The 20,616-nt window shown below is 38.2% G+C and overlaps 1 pseudogene; it reads right to left on the bottom strand.

Annotated features, from left to right (window-relative positions):
- Positions 1-452: 452 nt before the first annotated feature.
- LOC114267382 (pleiotropic drug resistance protein 1-like) lies at positions 453-19,961 on the bottom strand (annotated as a pseudogene).
- Between the last annotated feature and the right edge of the window lie 655 nt (positions 19,962-20,616).

Genomic DNA, 20,616 nt, shown 5'->3' on the forward strand with positions numbered 1-20,616 from the left:
CTTGCTATACCCATTGCTAAATTTGACAATAAAATTTCTTTCTTCCAAACTTTCTCCAATGCTATTTGCAGTGAATTTGTGGATAGTCATGAATTTTTTTTCTACTCCTTATTGATGTTCACTTTTATGAATATTATAGAATTGTTGTTTTAATGTTAAAAAATACGGTTTAATTTTTTAAAATTAGAAGACAATTTGCATTGAACTAAAAAAAAACAAAATTTGAATGACCCCATTGAATAAAAATCTTGAAGCCGCCACTGTTTTCAGGTTACATAATCTCTTCTCTCTCTCTAAAGGGCAAGTTCAAAACCTCCATGCTATCATATCCCTCCCAAAAATTCATCACAATAATGCACATTACTTGACGTAAAACAACCTCAACATGCTCATTTGGGATAGGAAACACACACAGAAACACTTGACTTTTAGGCATCATAAATGGCAATTGATGTATAAAATGTTAAAAAGGGGTGCTACAAAGCTGCTCTCAAAATTAATTTCACTCATGTTCTGAGAGCTTGTCATCGCCTTTGGAAATTAAATGCCTTTATGGAGAAGGCAAAGGTGAAGGTAAAAATAATTGTGAACCCGACCACCACAGCTGCAGCCACTCCAACAAAATCATGTCTGAAACCAAAGTAATTCCTCAAGAAATCTTCCACCATTTCATTGGTGTCGTCGAGCTTGTCCTTTATATCTCCAAATTGTGATGCAACCAAGCCATACAAGGTCCAAGAAACTGGACATGCCCAATAGTACCATCTCCACCAGATCGGAATTCTCTGGATAATGAAAGTAGTAAATAATAACTACTTCACGCACTTGTTATATCCAAGCACCGTGAAAAATGGGATTACTAGAACTTACAGTTCGAGGGATTATAAATCTTGAAAAGATGTTCCACATTGAATAAAAACCCGAGGCAATAATAGCAGCAATGTGGTGGTTTGGAGTCACAGCCACGGCCATCATGCCATACAAGGTGAAGTATAGTAATGTGAAGTACATGAAAAATAAGTGCCAAAAGAATTTAGTAACGGTCCATTCAAATCCAATCATTGCATAAACTATGACACCATATACTGCAGCTTGTGCAAAGACATATGGAAGCTCAATAATAACCTGCAATGAAAGAACAAAAATTCATAGCAACAAAGAAATGAATAAAAGTAAATAAAATTACATGCAAGTATCGTTTAGAACAATGAAAAAATGCTATCCACCTGAGCAAAGGCATATGGCATGGTAGAATACGTTCCGGCAGCTCTTTCTCTATAAAAGACTGTTCGTTCAACAGCCACCACTGGCTGCACTGATGAGGCATTTTTTATTCCTTTGAAGAGAACAGCAATATACATAGAACCCATAGCATTGAACAGATCTTGTTTCCTTGCCCTGAAGCACACAGTATGAACATTAGCTCAAAATGAAGATATGGATAATTAACAGTTTTAACTTGTGGCTTAATATGTCACTCTCTCTTCTGCAACTCACCTTTTGGAACCAAGGTCCCAAAACATCGTCCCAAACACCAGTGCTATGAAGGTTGTGAAGAGAAATCTTACTGCAGTGTATGGCGGATTATGCCAGCATGACCAATGTTGTTTCCATAGATAAGCCACGCATTGGGTGAAGAAATCCTATGAATATTGAGTAGGGAAATAAAGGTCTTCTGTGTTAAATTCAATGTATAAAGAGAGAAATACAGAGAGAATAAATTGTATGTAATATTGATTGATTTCAGTGATTTACAACACTCTCATTTATAGAGAGAGGAAAGGTGGTACACATAGAATACTAACTAACTAACACCGAAAGCAGAAACATTATCATTAGTGGGACAGCTGGACAGCTAGATATTGCACACTAATATTACATTATTGCTACATTATACTAATAACACTAACAGCCTCCCTCAAACTCAAGGAGGATAGGCACTAACCAACTTGAGTTTGGAGAGTGTAACAAAACAAGAAAATAAACTGACAAATAAAAGTGGATAGGAGACACTGTATGGTCGTGCCAGACCATTGGTGAAGACACTGTATGGTCGTGTCGAACCGTTGTAGAAGCTAACCGGAATCAATGTCGGGACAGTTTACGGGGTCATGCCGGACCGTTGTAGAAGCTAACCGGAATCAATGTCGGGACAGTTTATGGGGTCATGCCGGACCGTTGTAGAAGCTAACCGGAATCAATATCGGAACAGCTTATGGGGTCATGCCGGACCGATGTAGAAGCTAATCGGAATCAATGTCGAGATAGTTTATGAGGTCATGCCGGACCGATGTAGAATACACTGTATGATTGTGTATATAGGCTGCCCAAATATATATATATCGAGCCCTCAAAAGTCGCGCCCTCAAAAGGCGCGCCCAATTCATCAAAAGTCGTGCCCGACAGAAATCGTCGAGCGGCGAGCCATCAAAAGTCGCGCCAGACACGTGGCGATGCATGTGATCGACAGAGCGTCGTGTCGTCCTCTTCGTCATTGTCTATATAAACCGATGCGGAGGCTGTGCAAACCAAACTAGTCTGAAACCTCTGAACATTTTCATTCTGAAACACTCTGTAACCAATCCTTTCTGACATTACCAGTCTGAAATCGCTGCTTCTCTTAAAAACTCAGCAACCCAAAACATGGCCTCTTCTTCCCGTTCAGCAACCGAGAACATGGCCTCTTCTTCCCGTGGTCCGCTCACTCTCTTTCTAGACCTCAACGAGTCCATAAGAGAGATAACCGATGCGGTTGCCCTTGAACCTCAACCAAGCGCCCCTGGCTTTGCTCCGTTGAACTTTCCTATGTTGTCTGTGGAGCAAATAATGGCTGCTTAATCTGATATTGAGGCCAACCATTATACGTTGAAGTCATGTGTGGAGATCATGACAGCGGTCAGGAACTTGTCTCACCGGCTTCAAAATAGGACCAATGAGGTACAGCAGGTAAATGCCCAACTGGCTCTGCTCCAGCGCATGTATAAGGATGCGCGAGCAGAGATATGTGTGCTGAAGGCGGAAAACAAGGAGCTGAAACGGAAGGCCACCGTTATGTTCCGATTTGAAGGGCCACCATATGTAGCGTTTGAGGAGCAGTGGGGAGGCAACGTGCTCGGCGGCGTGGGAAACACGAAGGCAGCACCGTCAAAGTCCGCCCAGGACGGAGGCAAGAAGAAGAGACTAGTGGCAGAGTAGAGAAGGGAAAAGAAAAATCCCTCCTGTGTGAGGGAGGTCGGTTGTTTGAGTTGGTTTTGTTGTGTTTTGTTTTTGTAATTCTTTTTTTTGGTGTAAAATTGTGATCGGGGTTGATTCTTGGCATAAAGAAATGACAAGGTTAGGGAAGGAAACCGCGTTGGTTGTGAATGAATTGGTTTTTTTTTTTTTTTTTTTTTAAATGGAAACAAGGAAGAGAAAATAAAATAAATAAAGTGGTAATTGGACCCACGTTTTTGTTCAAACCAACACATGATGGTGCCAGCCATTATAGCTAAAGTGGGTAATGACAGATTAAACAAATATATTTTAAACAAAAATAAATTGTAGGTGGGTGGATGTTGATAGATTAAACAAATATGAAGATATGATGAGGGGTGATTTGAATACGTGGGCTGGTATATTGATATAATATATGATAATAATAAAAAAATATGTATATATATAGAAAAGAAAATAAAGTTGAAAAGATTGGGACCACGCTGATGATGTAAAGTAAAAAACATAAAAGAAACTAAAAATGAAAGTGGGGTAGGGGGAAAATTGAAGAGCAGAGTGGTGTTTGGTCAGAGTGGTGTTTGGCATCTTTTTTTTTTTTTTTTGGATTTTGCACAGAGCACATCAATGGCACAACGATCACAAGTACTAGAGTTTGGCAACTGGGAAAATGAAGAAAATGTTCCTTATACGAAATATTTTGATAAAGCAAGAAAAGGTAAAGGTGGCGTGAGGATGAATCCAAATGATCCTCAAGACAATACCCCTCATGTTCGAGCACCTCCTTTTCAACAAGAGGCTGAAGTGAAGGGCGAAATAGAAACATCAGATGTAAAGTCAAAGCCTGAGACTGAGCGCCGGACGAGCTGGAAAGACGGTGAGCTTCAAAATTATGGTGGCGTAGGATCTGGAAGCAGTAAGGTAGAATCAGACGCACAAAAGGGCCCAGATGCATTGAGGCCAACAAATGAACGCCGGGAAGAGGGTGACCTCAGTAGAGCAGCAGATTCTTCATTGCGACATGAAACTGGTGAAACGCTGTTAATGGTGGTTGTTGTAGCCATAGCCATGATCGTTATGATGAGCGGAGTTCTGCCATGGAATTTGTTAGAAACTACTGCAGCAGCAGCAACAACAAGGTCAAGAAGAATAATTTGTGACAGCGGAGTGAAGGTATGTGTAAAGGTCCGCGCGGGCGGCCAAGACGAGGCTGCCGCCCGCCGGTGAAGCGAAATTATTAGATTCTTAACGCCGCTCTGATACCATGTTAAATTCAATATATAAAGAGAGAAATACAAAGAGAATAAATTGTATGTAATATTGATCGATTTCAGTGATTTACAACACTCTCATTTATAGAGAGAGGAAAGGTGGTACACATAGGATACTAACTAACTAACACCGAAAGCAGAAACATTATCATTAGTGGGATAGCTGGACAGCTAGATATTGCACACTAATATTACATTATTGCTATATTATACTAATAACACTAACATTTTGAACCAGGACAAGGGGTGCTCAATTATGTAATTCGGGCTTTGTTTCTCCTGAAATTTATGTGATATGTTAGTATAGGATTCAACAAGAAGTCCAAGGTATTGAAACATTATTTTTTTCTTCCCCCCAAGGAACAAACATCAACATCCCTGCAACAATCACGTTTCGATCTCTCCATGCAATTATCCCAGGAGGAATAACATCTCAATCAAACTAACCAGTACAACTCAGAGCTTTTGTACACATCAGAAAAATCAATCCCTAGGACCGATTCTCATGCTGAAGACGTAATTCCCAACATCCACGTTGCTGGGTTATAGCCATCTTTGATTTTACCTACTTCTTCGATTCCCTAATCGAAAAACAACTTGCGTTAGTAAGTACTTTTCAGCATTTAAAGTTCATTCTTTTAGTTGTTGATTGTCCATTGAATCTTACCTCAAAATACTTGATTAGATGGCAAGAATGGATAACCAATGGCCCCACATATATCTCTTCGCCTCTTCACTTCATTAGGAAAAGCTGCAACCTCATGTGTTATAGCTTAGTGACTCATTCATGAGAGTAAACCCAGAAAGGAAGAGAGTTTTGATATGTATGAATAGTTCTTACCTCATCAAAAGCTTCAAATATGTCGATGCTTGGCTGATGAATGGTGCACACAACTGTTCTTCCTGTGTCAACAGTGTTCCTAACTGTTCTCATCACAATAGCAGCAGCTCTTGCATCTAGCCCTGAAGTTGGCTCATCCATAAAAATTATGGAGGGGTTAGCAAATAGCTCAACTGCAATTGTTAGCCTCTTGCGCTGCTCAGTTGCGAGACCATTAACACCAGACAACCCTACAATTGCTTCCCTCAATGGAGTCAATTCCACAAGTTCCGTGACCTCCTCAATGAACATCTGCAATCAGAATCAAATATGGTGATATGCTTTACTTTGATTATTCATCAATTGAATTTCTCTTGTGGTGATGGTTCTTGTACAGGGAGGAAATATCCGTCGCTCTCCGTACTCCTCGCGTCCAAGCTCCGTTTTTATTCGATTGATCTACAAACATAACGGCGGTGAGCTACCCGGCGGTGTGTTGCCGGAAAACCCCTCCGACGGTCAAGTTAGCACACTCAGAGGGAGAGAGAGAGAGAGAGAGAGAGAGAGAGAGAGAGGAAAGCTCTATGAATGTTAAGTTTCTCTCACCAATTGATGTTCCATCCCCAGCATGGGGGGCGCAGTCATGCTTATATACTTTCTGCGTTTACCTCTGCATCCATTCGCCTATTGACACGTGGAGCTGCTCTCCTATCACGCTCTCCCATCTGTCAGCGCAAATTCAGCCAAACATCACCTAATCAAACCGCCAAACAGCATTGGCGGGAACGAGCAACCAGACGGCATTATCCTGGCCTCCTACGACCGTGCTACCTAAGGAGTCCAACAAAGTCCCTCGCCGAGCTTTATCACAACTAAGCTCAGTAGCATTCCGGTACGACCGTGCTCCAATCAAGCTAGGTCGGTCCGTGGAAGGCCTTTCTCGTCGAGCTAAATATGCGAACAGTAAAGCCTAGGCTGACAGAAAACCATCTCGGCTGAATGGGCCCTGGACTTCAACCGAGCAAACCAACCCAGGATCAGCCCAGGTTAGCTTGGCCCAAACACGCTCAAACCTCCTTCTGCCCGGCCTCTTCCACAGTCACAAGTCCAATTAAGAATCCCCTTCTCAGTTCTAATAAAGACAGAAAGCACAAATAAGCAGGTTTCTAATTCTGCCAAATCACTAGTGTAAATTAGGTGATTTTTAAGTGACATGTAACACTGCTCCTAAATATTGATTCATAAGGAAAAAAATCATTTGTGACATGTAGCAAGAGGCCTTTTTATGCTAAAAAAATTTAACGAACTTGCCAAAACTCACTGCCTCAGCTAGCAAATTTATCCTAGATAAGCACAATGTTTGATTAAATTTAGACAAGTTAATTGAAAGAATAATGCTCATTTGAGCAATGATAGCTGGAGTCAAATACATGAACCCAAGCTTGGCCATATGCCCATAGATCAACCAAATGAAGTTCAAAGCCCAATTATGTGTTTATTTTGGTTGATTTCAGTTCAAAATTTCATGTATTAGAAAAAAGGGAAAACACTGGTAAAAGAAAATTGGTTTTAAAATTGGTTTTAAAAGACCAACCTTTCTGGTTTCATAAGTGACTTCTAGAGACAACTGCAACCAAGCAAAGTAGAGCAAGGATTCATAAACAGTAACATGGGGAGAATGGATGTTATTTTGTTCACAGTAACCAGAAATCCGAGCAAATGTTTCTTGCTTCTTTGGATAGCCGGAAATTGTGATTTTACCTTCGACATATCCTCATGTTTTCCTACCTTCCAGAACATCCATCAGAGTAGTTTTACCAGCACCACTGACACCAATTAGGGCTGTGAGAACACCTCGCCTGAAAGCTCCACTAATACCCTTCAGAAGCATAAGCCTATCTTCAACTGCACCCTGCTCTTTTATTTCCTGCAGGTCATATTTCAACAATTATTACTGTGTTCTTGATTACATATCTTTGAGACAAGTAGTTTACTAACATCCAAACAAACACCAATATATCAATTGTTTAATACTTTAGATTTGGTTACCTGTGGCATGTCAACAGAGTATTTAATTTCATCAAAGGTGATGGAATGTTGTTCGAATGGAAGAATCATTCCTTTCTTTCTATTTTGATTGGCACCAACAATGGTTGTTGTCCTCACCGATAAGGACCCAGATGAGATATTTCTCCTTCTAATTTGATCTCCTCTCTCTGCATGTCAATTTGAATTTGATTGGCAAGTAAACAATATAAAGTGACCCTTTGATACATGAATTGAATACATAGTGTATAAGATTTGTCACCTTCAGAAACAGTTTGCCCATCAAACTGAGCGGATTCTCCACTTTGATCATCATCTGCATTGTTTTGACTTTCCTCTCGTATAACAGCTTGAGGCTTCTCAAAAGCTGCACATTTTTGCAATGTGTTAGTATAATGTCACGACCCAAACCCGCCCCTATGGGCTTAGCACCGTAACTGGCCAGTAATCCGAGGTTACCGAAGGCCTGCTTAACAGTAATACAGTAAAACAGAGTACAGGGGCCTGGTGGAAGCCAATACAGTAAATAAACAATGTCCAATGAGCTGTGACAGTCTGTATGCCAAAAAGACTTTTCATGTATATATATATACACAGTGCAGAACAGTATGTACGACATTTATAATCATTCAGAGCAGGGACCTAATCCCTGATAAACAGTACAGTAACAGTCTATACAGTCTATACAGTTAACAAAACAGTTACAGAGACAGATCGGCGGGGGGGAAAAAAAATTAAAACACCCCTAAGCCATTGCTTGATAGGTTCGGAACCTCACAGTGAGGCACAGTGGTTGGCTTAACAAAACTGGAGCTTACCCCGACGCTTCTAGCCGCGGTCTGGTGCCTGTACACCTACATGTATATATGAGCAGTGAGCTAAAGCCCAATGAATAACATAATGCGTAAAGAGGTTTAGAATGAATGTCCTTACAGTAATGAAAACAGTTCATTAAATCAGTATTTCAGTCGTTCAGTTAGTACAGTCATATGTGGTACATCCATTAGCATAACAGTACAGCAAACAGTAGGGCTTGAAAGACCGAACAGTCAATGATGGCCATCAATCAGTAAACAGTAGTGGTCCCAACAAGGGAACCGACAGAGATCTCTGTAACAGTAACAGTCAGTAATAGTAGTTGCTAAGGATGCCACAATACAGTTCAGAATAGAGGACATACATTCATTCTATTAACAGTATCAATTCAGAAACAGTACAGTTCAATTGTTCAGAAGATAATCATTTTTGAACATATCTTTACACAGTTGTTACTCACAGAGTTCTAGGCTACAGTTAGGCTAGAGCGCGTCCCCAGTCGCCAACCCTACACAGTTTACAGATTGAACACACACTAAGCTACACAATTTAGAAAGATAATAATTTAATCCCTATCTTGACTGGTTCTACATCCATATCCTCATTAAGATGTCTTAAACTAGGCCTAAGAATGCCTAGGATGAAATGAGAATGCAAAGATGCACTTTAAAAGCATTTTCAGAATTTTCAGAAAACAGGGTTCCAACTCGAGCGTCAATTACTCCGCTCGAGCGGAAATGCAGACAAAGGTTTCCGCTCGAGCGTAGACTTAGACGCTCGAGCGTACTGCAAAACAGTCAAAAGTGCTGGATAGGTGAAAATCACGCTCGATTGGGCGCTCAACATCCGCTCGAGCGTAAGACACAAGTTCCTGCTCGAGTGTCAATTACCCCGCTCGAGCGGACATCAAAACAGTGCAAAATACTGAGAGCATAAATTTCACGCTCGAGCGCCAGTCACCTCGCTCGAGCGTGAGTCCAAAATCTGAAATTCTCAGATTTGAACCTCAAGCTCAAATTCAACTTCAAATGTATCAAATTCGATTCTTTCGGGCCCATTTCCTGGAAAACACTTCAAAACTCATAGTTTAACATGATTCAAAGCTCAATTTGTAAAATCAAAGCCCAAATATGAGGGAATTAAACCCAGTTTCAAACCAATTTTCATGAACAAGATGAAGATGCAACATGCATGAAGTTAAACAACTTATAAGCCTCAAATACATGCTCTATTGAGCTAATATCTTCAAGACAAGATGAATTCATGGGCTTAACATAAATATGAGCATGCATGTGACAATCTACCATGGAATCAACTCAAAATTCAATAATATAGGCATGCATGCATGCAACAATTGAGCTCTAATTCAACACTATTGAACCAATTCAAGCCTTAGATCACTAAAGACCCATTAATCATGCAAGAATCAACTTAAAGACACAATTAAGAGGTTGAATTCCTTACCTAGGTCTTCAATTGCAAGTGTAGAAGTTCAATTAGGCAAATCTCCTACAATTTCTTCAAGTCTTTCAAGCCAATTCCCTAGATGAACAATCTTCTCTCCAGACTCTCTCTCTCTAGTCGGTTGCTCTCAAGAAAATAAGCTGATGAAATGTTTTGTTGTAATGTAATAAGGCTTCAATAGATGCTAGATAGTGGTCCACTAATAGGGCAAGTTGGTAAATACAGTAACTTATGTAATTTGGCTCATTTTAATATAATTTAATCATACCAAATCAGTTTTCAGATAATTACACCATAAAATCACATAAATTATGATGATCATGAAACACTAATCGATCTCCGATTCAGCCGCCGATAAGGCTTTCAATTCACAATTTAAACATAAAACATAAACAGACAATCAAATAGTCAACAGATAGATAATGCATTTAAACAGATACAGTCAACCAATCAGTTTCAGATTTCAGTCAGTCATTCAGTATTTCAATCAGTTCAATTACTTTTCATAATCAGTTTTAGTTTAACAATAATCGGTAGTTTATCGGTAAACAGTGGTGAGGGTTGTTACATATAAGCCCTCTTGCATTAAATAGGTTCAAAATTGAGAATGCAGTGATACCCACGATTGAGATAAGTGAGCGCCATAGTGAAACAGAAGTTCAATAGGAATACAAATCCAAACAATACCCCAACTCCTAACCAATACCAGTATGCATCAGGGAAGAATCCTCGAGATTTCAAAATCTCAACTCCTTGCGTTTTGGAGAACCTTTGACAGAAAAGAAAATTCAAATATTAGCTGATTTTGATAAGACACTAATGTGTGCACAAATACACACTCTGAATTTGTGGCTTACTTGTCTCCAACTATGCCCTAGGAACTCATTTACTAGAATTGCATTTTGTCCATACAACAATGACGACATCCAATAACCCCATATCAACCATTTCTTTACATCGTCTGTGTAATCAAACAAGTAGATAGATTATTAGTGTTCAAGTATGAGAACAATTGTACTTTAAAGCATATATTTGTGCTTATACCTCGTGATAGGATAAAGCTACCCAATGTGAAAAACATGAGCAATGCAAATGACCCAAACGTGTTTGTAACGATCATATTCCTACCTACTGCACCAATAAATCGAAACAATCCAGAAGCCATCTGGTGTACAAGTAAGAGCAGCAAGTACTGTCTAAACAATCTGCAGTTATGGCATTAGGAGGTTAGTTTTAATTTGGAAGAAAAAAGCATGCAAAACAGAAATGAATAAATTCTCAACATGTTAATTTTTACTTCGTAAGTATTTACCTTCCCACATTTGGATCATATCCAATGACATAGTAAGTGGGGAACACCCAAAAAGCAACCTCGACACATGTAATGGGTATCTTGAGGTCCAATTGGGAAAAGCATACGCCCAAGGGGGATAAAAGAGAAGGTCCCTTTGCTTGTGAAAGACAGGAAGCTTCACAATTGTCATGGCCATTTCCGAGAATCCATTAAACATGATAATAATCACAGTGAAAAATAAAGAACCAATGTATATTCCTCCATCAGTTATTGAATTTTGATGCATGTCAGCTCGTAGGAAGAGTGTCATTGTAATCAATGCCATTACAATGATCTAAAAAAAGAAAAAAAAAAATTATTATTATTATCAATAACAACTACACATGCAAAGTTAGGACAAAAAATTAGGAATAAATGTTTGTATATAGAAAAACTCACTTATATGAGCTTGAAGATGTAGACAAAGGAGTTCCTCTTCATCAGCAAGAGTTCTCTTGAGGTGCAAGCTTCTAAGAGTTCCTTCTTACTAACACCATACTTTCTGGTTGTCAAAGTAGCTGGATGGATTTTAGTCTTGTCAAATGGGAGTGCAAGCTCACCATCTAGTCTCTGTCCAGCATGAAATGACTGGAATGCCTCAGCAAATTCACTGACTGTAACAAAACTGTAAGTCTCATCTTTACATGCCCAATATTGCTTCTGATCTTTCTTTGATGTCACCTATAATTTCATACGACCTCTTAAATCATATTTAAATTATACAAGCTTCAACTATTAGATTTGTGTTCATCTTAATTATAAATGAGAGCAAACAAAGATTAAGTACACTTACTTCTTGCAAAAAGTCAGCCACGCCTTTCCTCTTTGGACATTTGAAGCCCATATGTTCCAAAAACCCAAGCTCATGTTCACGGGGACCCTGATAAACAATTTGTCCATCAGATAGGAGAATAATATCATCGAATAGATCATAAGTCTCTGGTGCTGGCTGCAAGAGAGAGACGAGAGTTGTTCCTTTGAGCATGTGGACACACTGCCTGAGCATCTTCACAATTTGGAAAGTTGTCGAACTACCCAAACCAGTAGATATCTCATCCATAAAAAGTACCTTTGCTGGTCCAACCAGCATCTCACCTGTAATTTATAGATAATTTTTTTTTCTCCAGTTAGGGTAAATGCGAAAAACATAAACAAGGAAAAAGGATTTCATTGCTTAAAAAGTAGGAATTGAGTTAATTTACCTGTTGTGACACGCTTCCTTTGTTCTCCAGAGATACCTCATATCATTTCATCCCCAACCACGGTATCTGCAGTCTTCCAAACCCAGAACCTGTAATTTAAGTGGAAAAGGAAATAAAAAAATAAATTATGTAGTCTTATGTCATTCTAGAAAATGTTAGATTACTTTGTTGTTTCAGTACCTTTAGAATATAATCTGTGACTACACTAGCCTCTTGTCCTTCTGTTGCTGCTGCCTGAATTATTGAAAACAATAATGGAAATTTTTCCAACAAAGAAAAACAATTTCGCAACATAGGCAAATCCTCTGCATTGAGTTTAATCCTAATTGATCATAATTTGAATATAAAACCCTCTACTTATCACAACTGATTCCAAAAAAAACTAAGAAAATTAATAAGAGAACACCTTAACTACCCTAATAATATTTGGAACATAAAGATGAAACCACACATTATAAACTCCATTTTTGACAGAACCCAGTGAATTCAAATTCAAACCTTTCTTGCTTTATCTATGTTATTATTATCATTCAAGTCATAAGAAGAGAACTGTAAAACCAAGTTGTGTGTAGGATTATTTTATTGGATAGATTAGTAATTAAATTAATTTATATGGGTCATTTATTAATATCAAAGAATTAGTTATGAGATGACATTATATTTTCTATTACTTAGATGGGTAATTTTGTAACTTTGAGAAATTAGGTTAATAAGCCCACCTATTGTGACTTTAAGTCTTGGGAAACAAACAAAATAGAGGCTGGGAATTGCTCCATAGGCGGCTAGGGTTTGAGAAGGTAAAAGAAAAATTAAAGAAAACAAAACAAAACCAAAGTGAAGAAGGAGGATTTATAGAGTGGTAATTTTTCTTTATTCATCACTTAAGGTAAGATTTATTTTATTGTATTCTTATCTATGATTTTGGTGTTAATATAATAGATGATTTTATGGGCATATATGATTAAATAGATATATTGATGTAGTCTATGTTGGGGGTCTCGATTTTGCTCAATTTTAGAGTGTATTTTGCATCCCGTTTGGGTGGTTCATATTTTGAGATTGATATGTGATGGGTTAAGTTTAATGGTGGTATATTTGTGGGATACACGATTGACTACAAGCAATTGCAAATTTTTACATGTATATAAACAACAATAGAATAATATGGGTTGAGAATTTCTGAAGCCGTGATGGCTTTGTTTTGATGCTAAATCGTGGGAGTTCCTAATAGACTATTGGGATAATTTATTCTATTGTTGTTACAAGAAGAGATGGATGGGTGCACATAATAATTGTTTAAGCGGTGTAATATTTTATTAGGTTTGTGAGATTGAGGTGGATCTTGGTAATTTGAGATTAGCTTGGAAAATATTATTTTAGCTGTTTGAATATTTTAGCTGTTTGAAGGTAAGTAACCCTCTATCACTGTTGGTTCATTTTTTTTTATTTCTATCGAATCGTTTAAAATCATAAATATTTATCTATAGCCTTCATGTTCTCTTAAAATAAAATATGGGTCAAGTATAAAACAACATCGAATATTATTATGAAAATTATTTGAATATTTGGTGAAACTATTCTGAAAATTGTACTAAACGTTTATTCTGAAAATATCGAATGTGTTTATTTAAAAGTTGTGTATTGTTTGAATTTTGAACATCACTCTAGTCTGACTATGGTTTGGACCCTAGCCAATGTGGGTTATTTATTGGCACAGAAACTAGTTTCTTTTGGGACTTTACCACCGGCCTATGTGTGGTTCTGGGCCTTGTCACAGGCTAAGTGACCGTAGTCATTAAGACTTGGGTTTTGTGGATCAAATCATTGAACCATCTGAATATCGAACCATCGATTTGAACAACGAATTACTTTGAATTATCTTGTTGGCTTTTCATTTAAAATGTATTGTACATTGTTTATTTTTAGCTATGAAACCACCTTACAAATGATTGTTCATTTATTGAACTGTAGAAAAAATTATATTTATTGGTTATCAATTTATTTATTTATTTTTGTATACTTGATCCAGCTAGCAGTGATGGTTGGCTATTTACTGGGCTATTTAGCTTACCCTTACTTTTTTCAGATTCTGAAGAGTAGAGCTGCGCGGGATTTTTTTTACATGTGGGAGTGCCGAGAGTAGGACCATGATTTAAGTACTTGGATTATTGTTTTGTTAGTGGATTAAATTAGTGGACTTGGTGGACATTTTCATATAAGAACTATTTATTTTTATGGATTTTGGCATTATGACAATTAAGGATTTAATTTGAGTATTTTACATTGTGGGTTATGTGATTGGATTCTTAACCTTGCATGCTCAGTTATATGAATGTGCGGCGTTGTCACGGAGCTTGGGACGTGACAAGAACTCATACAATCGTTTATGAAAACAACTAGTATCAACACAGCACATCAATTGTTAGGAAATTCTTCAAAGTCGGTAGCACTCGTTTATTACTGTAAGATTTAATGTATAACATGTATAGATAAAAGGAAAGAATAAATTGTGTATTGAATATGTATTGAATGTTGTATATTACAAATGGTGAGGGGCTCCTTATATAGGAGAAGTTTACAGACAAAAGGATGCATTGCACTATCTGCACTATCTTAAAGCAACCGAAAGTAGCATTATCATTACCTAACATTATTAAGGCATTAAAGCTAAAGCTAACATCATTACAAGCACTAATATAATATACTAACAGCCCCCCTCAAACTCAAGGAGGATAGGTACTAGCCAACTTGAGTTTGGAGAGAGTAACAAAACAGGAAAATAGGATAGAAGACACTGTATGGTCGTGTCGAACCGTTGGTGAAGACACTGTATGGTTGTGTCAGACTGTTGTAGGAGCTAACCGGAATCAATGTCGGGACAGTTTATGGGGTCATGTCGGACCGTTGGAAAAGCTAACCGGAATCAAATGTCGGGACAGTTTATGGGGTCATGTCGGACCGTTGTAAAAGCTTGTGGTGTCGGACCGTTGTAAAAGCTTGTGGTGGTGCACCAAGGAGGCGACTTAGGGAGTGCGCTATGGGGTGGCTTGAGTGGTTCCCATGGTGTGTAACCATGCTCACCATGATATATGTATAATCCCCCCTCAAACTCAAATAGGTGTGAAGATAGAAACCTATTTGAGGTTGAAATAAAGTGAGTGATAAAGGGGATCAAGACAGTTTACGGGGTCATGTCGGACCGATGTAGCAGACACTGTGTGGTCGTGTCAGACCGTTGTAGAAGACAGTTTATGGGGTCATGGCGGACCGTTGTAAAAAGTCGCACCCTCAAAAGGTGTGCCCAATCGTGCAAAAGGCGTGCCATCAAAAGGTGTGCCCAATCCATAAAAAGGCGTGCCATCAAAAGACGTGCCATCAAAAGGCGCGCCCAAGTTGTCGGCGAGCACCGAGAGGCGCATGATGCGCGTGCCTGCCTCTTCATCATGGTCTTTATAAACCGAAGCGGAGGCTGAGGCTTGGAAGCATAACAAACCAGTTGAAACCTCTTCGTTCTCTGAGAGCTTGTCGCTAAGAGCTGCAAATCTTGAAACACTCTGTAAACACTCTGTAACCAACCCTTCTCTGAAACACTCAGCAACCCATAACATGGCCTCGTCTTCCCGTTCAGCTACCCAGAATATGGCCTCTTCGTCCCGTGGTCTGCTCACTCTCTTTCCCGACCTCAACGAGTCAATAAGAGAGATAACTGGTGCGGTGGCCAGTGAACCTCAACCAAGCGCCTCTGGTTTTGCTCCGTTGAACTTTCCGATGCGGTCGGTGGAGCAAAAAATGGCGGTGCAAACGGATATTGAGGCCAATCAGTATACTTTGAAGTCATGTGTGGAGACCATGACAGCGGTCACAAACCTGTCGCACCGGCTGCAGAGTAGGACAAATGAGGTGCAGCAGTTAAACGCCCAACTGGCTCTGCTCCAGCGCATGTATAAGGATGCGCGAGCAGAGATAAGTGTGCTAAAGGCGGAAAATAAGGAGCTGAAGCGGAAGGCCACCGTTATGTTCCGATTTGGAGGTCCGCCATATGCTGTAGTGGAGGAGCAGGGGGTAGTGAATGTGCTCGGTGGCGTGGGAAACACGGAGGCAGCACCGTCAAGGACCGTCCAGGACGGAGGCAAGAAAAAGAGACCGGCGGCAGAGTAGAGAAGAAAAATCCCGCCTGTGGATGTGGTTGTTTTGTGTGTTTTGTTTTTGTGTTTGTTTTGTTTTGTTTTGTTTTTTTTTGTTTTTTGTTTTTTTGGGTGTAAAATGCTGTGTTTTGTTTAAAAAAAAACAAGGGATAAAGAAAATAGATAAAAAATAGTTGGAGATGGATTATATGAAAAACATCAGTGTGATGGTTGCAAAATAAAGTGGGGGTAAAAGATATATTATGGGAGAGTGGGTATTTAAAAAAGAGGAAAAGTGATTTAGAAAAAATAAATAAAAATAATTGATTTTGAAATCAAACGGAGGAGAGAGAGGGTTTTTTTTTTTTTTAATGGAAAAGGGAAGATAAAATAAAATAAATAAAGGTAAAGTGGGGTGCAAAAGGTGAAGGAAAGGTGTTGTGGGCGGTGGTGTAATGTTCAAAAAGAAAAGATAAAAAATAAAATAACAATTTAAAAAACCAGTGATGGTGTGTGAATGAGTTGATATTGCGGAGTATAATATATTATAATATATTATAATGGTGTGAGGTGAATGAGTGCCTATGTATGCATGTGTGTGTCGGCCGTGTGTGTTGGGATGTGGATCTGTGGCTTCATGTGTGTGCATGTGTGTGTCTGCCGTGTGTGTGTGGATATGTGTCTCTTTACATTTTCAACACTCAAAACAGCCGAGACTCATGCACCGAGAGAGAGAAGAAAAAGATTGGTTTCATGTTTTGCTCCATGTTTATCTCCAGGCATTCAGTGTAGAACGCATTGCGATTGTGAACAATCTGTGAGTGGAATGACAACGGAACACCAGCAGACGAAGAAGAAGAAGATGGAGCGACGGAGATAAAGCTGTGGGTGGAGAAGATTACGGTGGCACACTGGTGGCAGCGGCGCGGTGCTTCTGCGGCTGCTCTTGTGGTGGTTATTGGCGCTGATCGGAGTGGTTGAGTTGGTCACCGGTGAGGAGTCAGCCATGAGGACAGTCCCTCTCTATGTATTGTTGTTGCCGCCGTTGTAGTGGCGGCGCTTGTGGCCGCCGAGGGCTTGGCTAGTGAGGAAAGACTTGTGGCAGATGGAGCACTCGTAGGCAGATCACTTGAAAGTATATAATCTGTTTCGGAAAATGGCATGAGCCGTGGAAATGGAGTTTCATGTCCTTGGAGTAGGTGTTGTTTTGGAGAACATGGATGGGGCTCTTGCTAGTGGTTCAGTAATGGCAAAGCCAAATGGGAATCCTGAAACTGGTGACAAGTTGGAAGACGGAGCTACTAACTCAAATACTGAAGCAATTCCCGAGCTTCAGGGAAACAGGATTTGGAAGAATTAATTAGAGAGTGAGTTGAAGATGCAGCGGAGTGAAGGTATGTGTAGAAAACTCCAGCGGACTAGGTTGAGGTCCGGCGGGCGGCTAAGGTGAGGTTGCCGCCCGCCGGGGAAGCGAAAATACTAGGTTCTAAACCTGCTCTGATACCATATTAGTTTTATGTATAAAGAAAGAGAAAGAATTGTGTATTGAATATGTATTGAATGTTGTATATTACAAATGGTGAGGGGCTCCTTATATAGGAGAAGTTTACAGACAAAAGGATGCATTGCACTATCTGCACTATCTTAAAGCAACCGAAAGCAGCATTATCATTACCTAACATTATTAAGGCATTAAAGCTAAAGCTAACATCATTACAAGCACTAATATAATATACTAACAATTACCTTCGTGAAGATATCAATATCAGGATCAGGTTTAATATTTGCGTCTCTCTCTCCTTGACAACTCTGCTAATATATCTGCAAACGTTTGAAAAGAATAATTAACATACTTAACCTGCAACAAGTCATTGGTGCGCATAGTTTGAGCATATGTAAACAAAAGAAAATAAAAATAAAAATAAACCAATCTTTTTATCAACCATAACGGGATCCGACCCCTTGGCATCTTGTTGAAAATGCCAAGGTTTCTCTCACATTCATTTCCCCGATATGAAGATCGTGCTGACTAATATATGCAGCAGTTCTCTGCGGTACAAACTCATGCATTTCATGGCCATTGTAAGTCACCCTCCCAGAGATCTAGCATTGTAGAAAAGAGGAAATATCAGTATTCACATTGGAGATGGACTAATTAACCATATACAACTGTCTGATGCTTAAATTTCATGAAACAATTAAAGCTTCAATGACATGTATTTACTTTAAGTTCAGTATCAAGCTTTCCAGCTAAAGCCAACAGCAACATCGTCTTTCCAGAACTTGGAGGACCTAAGAGCAGTGTCAGTCTGCAAAAATCACATGAAAGATCAATATCATAAATGAATTGCCCAAAAATACAAATTTGAAAATGGAAAAACTGTTGGCAGATTTTCACCCGCAAGGCTTGATGATTCCACTAATGTCACAGAGGATAGACAAATGCTTCTTTCTACTTGGAAGTATATGTAGATAGTTCAAAAACCCCTTTTGAACAAAACAAAACAAAATTGAAGAACCACTTACAAAATAGCAAAATTGAAGAAATTAAAATATGTAAAATGAAGGGTCATAATCAATAACGTCAAGTGTCAATTGTTATATGTATATACCTCCAGTATATTAGCAGAGAAGTTAACAAAAGTAGGCAAAGCTCTCCTTCCAACATAACCTTCTGCTTCAACATTAAGATGCTCAAATTTGACTTCACTTGTGGGTATATCAATTCCTACTCTGATATATTTCAATAAAGGACAAGACCGTTACTACACCTTTTGCATTTATAGCTAATTATAGAACAAGAAAATGAGAGAAAATATTTATTGGGGTTAGGCCAAAAAATGGGGTACCTAAAGTTTACTTTGTGACTCTAATGGAAGAATTAAAAAGATCAATAACCCTTTTATTACTCTCTTTTCTTTTTCTTTTCTCTGCATTTTCCTCTTCTCTTTCTCTTTCTTCTCTCATCACACCACCACCATCACCACCACCAGCAGCAGTCAAAACCACCCCTCATCACCATTGTGTATGATAAAATCAGTGCAAATTGTTTAAGAGGATGAAGATATGCTAAAGCCTCAATCCAATTAAAAGTTGTCAGTTCCCATGCTCTGTCCCTATTCTGTTGACACATTTCTTCGGACACAAGAAATGCATTTTCTGTTGAAATCCTAATCCACAGTGCACCAAATTGGATAGTGACCTTGAATTCTAATCAGTATTAGTTGATAAATATTTTCTGTTGATTTCTTAAGCATCTCCTCAAATCCAATCAGGCAACACAAGTTCAAACCAAACTTGTTTCAGATTTTTTTTTTTTTTAAAAAAAAAAAAAATTAAAACTAGTTTCATGAAAAAAATAAAAAAAATCAAAATCAAATATCATTTTTATATAATTTTTCGTTTTTTTAAGGTAAAAATAAAATTTTTAATTTTTTTAATATTTATTTTTGTCAAATTAATTTTTATTTTTCAAAAATTTCAGAAAAAATTTCGGAGAATGAAACCAAACAAACATGTTATAAGACAAAATATATAGATGGGCTTAATATGGATCTCTAGCAAGGGCTTATGGGCAGGGCCTTATAACGTCCATCAGGTCGAGCCACTGGCCTGTACCTTGCCAGCGGATCCTGAAGGATCTAGACCAATCCAAAGCCCAATAGGCCAGCCCATGGGCAATGAGTTAAGGCTTAGATAAACTTCCAGAATTTTATTTATAAAAATTGAAAATATTACCACTATTGACAAATCTTTTTTTTTTTTTTTCATGAATTATATATATATAAGATTTTATAAAATAAACTATTGAAATGAGATCGTAATGAATTTCACAGGTTATAAGACGACAATCAAGTTTAAAATTTTAATTTAAAACAAATGATTATATATATAATAAAACAAAAAGATTTTTAAATTTTTAATTATTTTTACCATATTAGGATATTTGGACGGCTCAAATCTATTTAAATTACAAAATAATAATTGAGATATATTTTTTAAGATATGTTCAATGTGTATTTTTTTTTTCCCCCATTTTTCTCTCTTACATTCTCCTTTTCTCACCCACTCTCCTATAAGCCCATGAATAATCCCATGATCCTACCTTCGTCCTTCTTTTCTTTTATTTTTTATTTTCCTCCCTATTTTCTATTTTTTATTTTCTCCTTTTTATTCACTTATTTTTATGGAGAATTTGGTGATAGACTCATCACTGTCTAATTTATCTTTCAAAATGACAAGAATTATATAAATCCTTTCAAAACCCCCTAATATTTTAAAACTTATTTCTTTTACTATAAATAATTTCTCTTTTAGTGATTGGAAGATG

This window comes from Camellia sinensis, chromosome 15 (assembly GCF_055761805.1).
Source record: "Camellia sinensis isolate YWXY chromosome 15, ASM5576180v1, whole genome shotgun sequence".
In the NCBI taxonomy this organism is placed as follows: domain Eukaryota; kingdom Viridiplantae; phylum Streptophyta; class Magnoliopsida; order Ericales; family Theaceae; genus Camellia; species Camellia sinensis.